An 8,672-nucleotide genomic window follows, 5' to 3' on the forward strand; every position below is an offset into this window, starting at 1 on the left:
CACTTTTCTTGCCATTTAGATTAGAGACAAACTAGGGAAACAATTACCACTTTACGCTCACACATACACATTCAAACATGCATTCATATGAATCCTGGGTTGAAGTGCCTTACCTCAAGACACATTGTCATGTGACAGAAGGAAGTTGAAACCTAATGTAAAACTTTCAGTGTGTAAACCAACTTACTCTTACCTCTGAACCACAGAAAATGTGTTTTTCATTATTCTAACACTTTCTTTTTTTTATGATTGAACTTTTATTTAACTCTAATTTTTGAGTTTCATTTAGTTTTAGTTCACCAGAAAGAGGTTATCCTGATTCATCAACAGTAAAATACATGCATGAATAAATTAAGCACGTTGCACATAAGTCTATATACTGGCTACTGGACAGACAATTTTATAAGGATGTATTTTTTCTTTTGAGGAATAACGCAGTCTTCTGATCAAGTGCTCAGTATGACTTTTTCAGTTGTAGATAAAGTGTGTTATACAGAAAATGAATTTCCTTTTTGGGTAATGTGAGAAACTATGACTAATCTTCCTTTTTTTTAAACTCAAATCATATCCCATGTAGCTTCTTCAGAAATGTCTCAGGCACATTGTAGCTTACTTAGAAATGCAACCAAAAATTTTGATCAATGACAAAAATGCAAATTCCGTTGCACTTGTAGAAATATGAGCACTTTCTGCGAATTTCACAAGAGATAAAAATGCTAGGTCCTTGTTGAAATTCTTTCTTGCCTAATATGGTCTCATTATGAAATAATAGTCTATGATCCCTAAAAGTCAGGCCCATTAGAGGCTTGCTGGTTCCCTCCTTGCTCAGCTTTATTTTACACTAGAAACAGTCATTGTTTTGTGATTCTCCTGCTGCCATTTATTTTGTTCTGGTAGATTTTTAGTTTTCTGTTTTGTATTTCTTTTTTGTATTGTCAGCAGTGTTAAAACAATAAAGCATACATTTTATTCATGTGTCTTTTTATTAGTTTTATTAGACATTTTATCAGTGTCTTTGATAGTTGTAATAACCGTACATGTAAACAGAGCTTTTTAGGGCCCCTAAGAAACTAGGGGCCGTAGGCAACTGCCTAGTATTGCCTAATGTTAAATCCCCCCCCCCCCCCCCCTGACTACAGGCACTAAATACAATTTAAGACTGTGTCATAATTATTATTTTTTGGTTTTCTTTTTTAAGCCACTGTGTGTGGTCTCTTTTGGTAGTGTTAACTCTTATATTTAAACCCAGACATCAGCTGAGGGATGATGTCTGCAGATGTTCTGGGTTTTTCTGGGCCTTCTGGATGAGATGGTGGTGTTAGAGTGATGTTGCTAGGGTGACCACTCCTGGAAAAATCTGCTCTGTTTCACAGTTTCTCTCTTAGCGGATCGAGCTTCTTACCGTCATCTTTTTCATAGATCCTTTCCAGAACAGACGTCAGTGACTGTTTCCATTTTTGCTTAAGAAGTTTGAGTATTGGTGTGTTGCGTTTTGAGGTCTTTGGGTCTCCTTTGTGCCGTCCCAAAGGTTCAGCTTGAGTGATTTCCTCTTTATTCTAGTCACTGTACAACGGATTCTTCAAATAAACTTTTTCTAATCTCTGTGAGTGCTTCTGCATGTGTGCCAAACACATTAGACCCATCATGACAGGGACAGCTTTAGCCGGGGACAGGTGGTCCAAAACAGGGACTGTCTCCAGAAATTGGCGCATCTGGTCACCATACACCAAAGTGCTCGGTGCCAGAGATCCTGAGGGGCGGGCTACAGGACTGGGGGTGGTTCATGAAATCCAACTAAGAAAATGAGGTTAAATCACACAGTTCATAATCCTAAAAAATTTGGATGATTATTTTTTTTCCACAGACATTGTTTTATAGAGCATTTTCCCATTATAGGTAAAACCTACTATTATTAACCATATTTTGTTTAGTTATCATTGTCATATTAAAATTAAATGTTTAATTTACCTCAGTTAACAATCTGTTATGTAGCGTCACTACACACGATGGTTGTTAGATTCTCGTTTGTTTCATTTTTGGGCCCAATTTTTACCATTTAGTTCTTGCAGTATTCATTTTCTTTTTATGAGCCCTAATATTGTAATTAAGGTCATTGATGTGTTCTGATCTGTTTTCTGTGCATTTTATGTGTAGGGGTTGTTTGGCTTCTTTGTTAGCCTTTAATGCCCAATACCTGTCAATTTTTCTTAAAGGGGGGTCTTTAAAGGGAATTATTGGCCTGACTGATTAGGGGAGGTCTTCTGTTAAAAAAACAAAAAAACATGATCCACATATGGAGGCCTTCCTCCTCTACCCAGCCGTCACAGGTTCGGGTCCTGACCCCCTGACCTTTGCTACATGTCTTCCCACATATCTCTCAAACTTGTTTCCTCTTCTCTTACTTTCAAATAAATGCCAAAATATCTTTAAAAAATCTCTCTTAAACTTCCTGCCTTCAGCTGAAGAACAAAAAAGGTTTCTCAGAAGAAGAAAAGGATAACAGCTATATTAAGTTCAGACAAAAGGCCACAAGTTCATAGAATGAGACAAAAAACTGCCAATATGTATAATTGTTTAAAACTATGATCTTGAATCCAGCATTGGTTTAGAAGTAGCTCCAGAATATTTCGTGTGAGCTTTCCTTTGGTCCTCACTGGCTCGCTCCTATGGGGGTGTCGGTCCATTCACTGAGTGTCGTTAAAAACATTCACTAATCGCAATTTAACAGGCCTGGTTCCAGTCCAACTGAGGGATATTCAAAGGTGTTTAGACAAGAGTAAGAGAGTTAAATAGTGATTACAAGCAAACAAGGTGTCAGTGCATCCATTGATCCATCTTCTCCTGCTTATCTGTCACGGTATCTCCAGCGGTCTTTGAGCGAAAGGTAGGGCCCACACTGGACAGGACACCAGTCTGTCACAGGGCAACACACACACACACACACACACACACACACACACACACACACACACACACACACACACACACACACACACACACACACACACACACACACACACACACACACACACACACACACACACACACACACACACACACACACCTAAGGACAATTTACAGTAGCAGCCATTTAAAATGGCCCTTCCCAGTCAAAAGCCAGCCAAATGGCAGTAAAATCCCCCCCAACTTCCAGCCACTGGGGTGAACCCCCTGTTGTATATTTTTTTACTCTTACTCCATCCTTTCACTGAATTACAGGGTCCGACCAGGAGATGATGCTTCTCTTTAGATCTTAATGTTCTCAAATGATGACAGTAAGAACATTTTAGATGTTTAAAAAGGAATTGTCGGGGACTAGCCAAACATGAGCCAAATTTTGAATGGCTACTACTGTAGAGATACCAATTCATGCTGCAACACATCAGTGCTATAAACTGCACCACTGTGCAGCACTCAATGGATATCCTTTCATAAAAAAATTTGCACGGTCAACTATTTGTTGCAGCCCTAGTCGTGTGGTTTCTTCAGCAGGAACCACACAACAATTCCTTGATCACAATATCTGAAAAGGAAACAAAAACAAAATGTTTTGATATATCGTTTTTCCTCTGCCTGGATCTGTGTTCCTGTGCTTACTCACTAAACCATGATAACATCATGTGGTATTATGAGATTCCTGGATGCTTTAGCTCATCACTGAAACCAGCTTCAGATACTGACGGTTTCTGATCAAATTCTGCCACATCATGATAACCGTCTTACAAACAATCACAGCAGCAGAAGCATGCCACTGTTTCCAAGCTGACTGAGGACTGCGGTGCTGACTGTAACTTCAGTCAGATCTGTAAAAAAACAGGGTTTAACCCCAACACCTAGAGTTTCCAAGCAAGACTTATGTGACGTCTGCAGTTTGCCATATGTCTCAACATCAGCACTTTCACAGTGATCACGCTGCATACACCAGCAGAATTAGCTGTTTCCCGCTCTGTGCACGATATCAATGCACATGTGCAGCAGTGCTGAAAGGAATGCCTACATGATGCAATTTCAATAATGACTGCCTTGTTCAACTGACGATGGGTTTAAGAACAAGAGGAATTGAAGAAGTGATTAAACTGTATATTGAAATCAACTGAGCGTCAGAACAATGTTGAAATTCTTCTTTGTTGCTTTATCAATACTTTCTTTGCTTTAGTCATTGAAACAGAAAATCTCGAGTAGTAATTCTAATGTCCGTTTTACCCCAATGTAAAGGTATCGAGACAGGCTGCAACATTTATTATACTTAGCTAACATGCTGCTGTTGCTGTTTCTACTGAGTCTAATAGGGGCTGTGTGCCTACAAAAGTCTTAACACCAGATTTTGGGATGAAATGAAATAGATCATTTTAGACAAGGCAAGGCAAAGGAAAGGCAAATGTATTTGTATAGCACAATTCAGTACAAAGACAATGCAAAGTGCTTTACATGATTAAAATATAGGAAAATAAAACAGAATCAAAGCAAGTAGGAAAAAAAAAAGAAAAAAAATGCAGACTCCAACAATGATGTCTTTACCAAGTTATGTCAACCCTATTGACTTTATAGGTCCCGGACCTATTTATTTCAAACACAACGTTGTTATTTCAAACCACAAGATCCCTGATCTTGATACAAGAACTGTTCATACCGATTGTGTGTCCTCATGAAGAAAATAAGTTTTGATAGTGGACCGATAATAAGATTACCTGTGTAATTCAAACTGAAAAACAGCAAAACTGGAATAAGAAAATAAAGAAAAAGGGTGAATTAGTGGACATGGGTTTTCTTTTGAAACCAGTTCAGAGTTCCTTCTTACCTTATAGAATGACTCAGGTTTTTCTTGATCTGATAGAAATGCTGAAAAATCAAATCCATCTTGATTTTCAACTTCTAACACATACTGGTGTTTGCCTCCCAAGATGACTGTATTTGGAACTTTTATAACCAGATCTGCAGTAGTAGCAAATTTCCCCATTTTCCTTGATGGGTTCTTGGCGGATCCCTTAAGATTCCTTTTTTAAACATCAATCTTTTTACTAAAATGTTCTTTCTGTCATGATTTGTGGACATTAAGATCTAAAGAGAAGCACCTTCTCCTGGTCAGACCCTGTAATTCAGTGAAAGGATGGAGTCTCAGTAAAAAAATATGCAGGCCTAGGAGAAGGAGGGGATCACTCCAGTGGCTGGAAGTTGGCAGCCATTTGGCTGGAATTTGACTGTAAGTGGCCATTCTGAATGGCTGCTGCTGTAGATAAGGGAAGAAGGCAATGTCTGGAGTAAAGGGCTACAGTGAAATGCTATTTGTAGTCTATATTGAATGAAACTGTCGTAAAGGAATCAGCTTTTCTTAATAGGACTCACCTATATTTATACATTAAGGATTTGTAGTGTAAAGCTGTGGTAGACCTTTTCCAGGCGTTTCTGAGGTTGAAGAGAAGGTAGAGGATCTGGGGACCAAGCTACACAAGGCTCAGATTACAGCCAATTCAGAAACTGTTTGCTTCTTAATGATTTCATCTGTAATGTTTGTGTAAATTAAAAATATTCAGAAGTTACTTTACTTTCTAAATCCCTTATGTACATTTTAAACTGTGGTTTATTTTGGCTGTGACTCTTGTCCCCCATTAACTTTGCTTTCCTTTCTCATACACTCCTCACCCACAGGGCTCTATGTGGAAATGAAACATGTTTTGTTTCTCTGCCCTCGTTTACCTCTTGCGCTGCAGATCTACTCATTTTCTATCTTCCGCTTATCAAGCCTCAGTGCCTAAGTAGATGAGGGGGACTCACTCAAGCTGGAACAAGTTGATTTCTGGTTGTAAATCCCTCACCTGGAACTCAACCGTTGATCGATTAGAGGATTCATCAGAATAAGGGAAACTGTAGTCCCTGCCTCCAGTTTCTTAGGTCCTATCTATTAACCTTTGGTAGGGTTTTTATCCAACAGACATGCAGAAGGATGATGCTGGTCAAACTGGGACTACAGCCTTCTGGATAAGAACTACAAACCCCCCCCCCCCCCAAAAAAAAAAACAAATGTAGCAAATGGCTAAATCTCTCAGTTATAAAACCCATCATGAAATGATGTTCTTGTGTAGGTGACTTTTATATCCTGTGATGCTAGGATTTTGGGCATAGGTATAGCTCTAAGCGGTGACTAGGGATGTAAGAAGGTCCCTATATGCCAAATTAATTGGTGTTAGGAAGCATCCTGCTTCTTCTTCCGAGCTCCTCTCTTTAAGGTTATCTCCAGATAATATGGGGTATATTAAAGGACATCTATAAAACCTTGCTCAATCTCGCAGTCCGCCTGTGCTGTCGTTAGTCCGGTCTTTTTTTTGGCCAAGAATCTGAGCCTTACCAGACTGACTTACCCTTCATATACAGTACAGCAGGAGTGGGCAATTCTAGTTCCTGATGGCCGGTATCCTGCAACTTTTAGATGTGCCTTTAGTTCAAAGCACCTGAATCAAACAATTAGATGATTGAAAGAACTCTGGGGTAACTGACTGCATACTGACAGGGTAACTCAGCCATTTGATTCAGGTGTGCTAGACCAAGGATGGATGTAAAAGTTGCAGGATAATGACCTCCAGGAACTGGAATTGCCCACCCCTGCAGTTCAGTAAGTCATTCTGGCTGGTCAAACTAGGCTTAATTGTTCTTACCAGTTTGAGGTGTTTGATTAATCTTAAGTTTTCAATAGAAGTTCTGCTGTCTTATCTCTGTAGGACAACTCTTTCTCCTAGAACTCTTTCTCTGCATCTCTCTTATCTTCTGGTCTGGATCCCGGCCTCCTTACGCGCTCTGGATTCTGCCTATTAACCCTCCTGTTCTTCAGCGTCTGCTGGCTGCTCTGCTCCGCTCCTGGAACTCTCTGGGCAGCTCCCACCGGATGGTGTGTAGAAGTCATCTGACCGGCTCCCACTCATTCCTCTGGACATGGACTGAGCTTATAACCAGAGAATCGAGCAAGCTGGTCCCAGCTGACGAGTTGCATAATCCAGAGCTTTCAATAACGGCTTTCTCCTTCAAGGTATCTGAGCCTTGACAGCTACTGCCATCAACACCTTTGATTATATAAGAAAGAGTTGGGCTTGTTTTTAAGTGTTTCTCTCCGACATATTGCTATGGGTTCATCGTTTGAGTAAGTGTATGCATCCTTTTTGACAGAAAATCCTACTCAGAGCTTATCCATTAAACACTGTTTTTCCAGGAAAGAGACATTAATGAAGCTAGTTTACTGCTACATTTTCTAACATATTTTTAATGGATTAGTGCTTCCATGTTCCTTTTATATGTCTACTTGCCATTAAAAGGGATTTTGTTCTCCTTACGGTCACTGGATGTATTTTGGTGGTGTAGGGATTTCTGTAGAGTTAATAATAAAATGCAAGTTGATGTTTAACTTTATCCATCCAGTAGGAGAGAATCCTGCTAAGTCAATGACTGGATGCAATCAGCTGGTTTTCTTTACGTTGAAAAGTTTTAACCAATATGACTGTATGATCTGGTTCAACTGTCTCTGTAAAGAACTTTGAGATGACGTGTTTTTGTTATCCTGCCTGTCTGCCCATGTTGAATAAAACTAGTGTTAATTCGATGCCAATTTTAGGCCCAGATACCGATACCTGGCTGTGCAGTATTGGCCGATACCGATACCATCTGTTTGAAACTGATGTGTGTGTTTATATATGAAGAACTGCATACTACTTGGATGTAAAATAATTGCCATCATGGCTTTGTCAAGCTGCTGCCTACCTTCATGAAGCAGGAAAAAGAATAATGCAAAGTGAATCCAGTAGATTACTGCCTACCTGGAATGGGTGATAATTGGTGAATAAACTTTTGGCTCTCAAAATGGTATCGGTGCCCTGTTTGTTGGTACTCGTCAATACCGATACCACCATTTTGTGCTGGATTGGGGCCCCACCCGATACTGGTATTGGTATCGGTGCAACATTAAATAAAACTTAAGATAAAATTAAAAGAAAATTATAGCTGAGAGTTAATTAGAAACCGAAATTCTGTTTCTTAGAAAACAATGCCAGAGAAAGCCAATACTAAAATGTTGGCATATATATGCATTGCTTCCTTCTTCTAAAGCTTACCTGCAGAGGAAGGCATTAAATACTCTAAGATTTGCTGGTAGTGATGGAGTCTAGTACAAGCATGGCACCACAAATCATCTCTGGAATTTTTTCTCTTCGAATAAAATATAGTTATTCCTTACATCTGTCTTAGCCTCAACAGTTCAGAACTTTTCTCTTTAGCTTCAGTATGGTTTGTCTGATGTCTCTGGTTCACAAGTGGTTAAGTACAATTTGTTTCTATAAAGTCAATGACTTAAAGCAAATGGTTGGCTTTATCCTTTGAGCCGCATTGATTAGAAATTAGATTGTAAGCTTATAGCTACTTTTAGCAATGAATAGGTTGTAATAAATGAGATGTCATAAATCTGGATTATACATTTTATTAGCTTAATATATATGAAAAGAAAGAGAGACAGATGAAGCTGAATTAAATTTACAGCCGCATGGTAGAAACTCTTTCTGTGCCTGGTCGTCTTCCTCTGGATGGTCCTCAGCCCCCTGTGTGAAGGCAGAGGCTGGAATAGTGTGTGTGCAGAACGGGTTGAGTCCTTCATGATCTCTCCTTCTTTAACTTGATGTGTAGAGGTCCAAGGTGGA

Source organism: Cyprinodon tularosa, unplaced genomic scaffold (assembly GCF_016077235.1).
Source record: "Cyprinodon tularosa strain WSP-4 unplaced genomic scaffold, ASM1607723v1 ctg467, whole genome shotgun sequence".
Taxonomy (NCBI): Eukaryota; Metazoa; Chordata; class Actinopteri; order Cyprinodontiformes; family Cyprinodontidae; genus Cyprinodon; species Cyprinodon tularosa.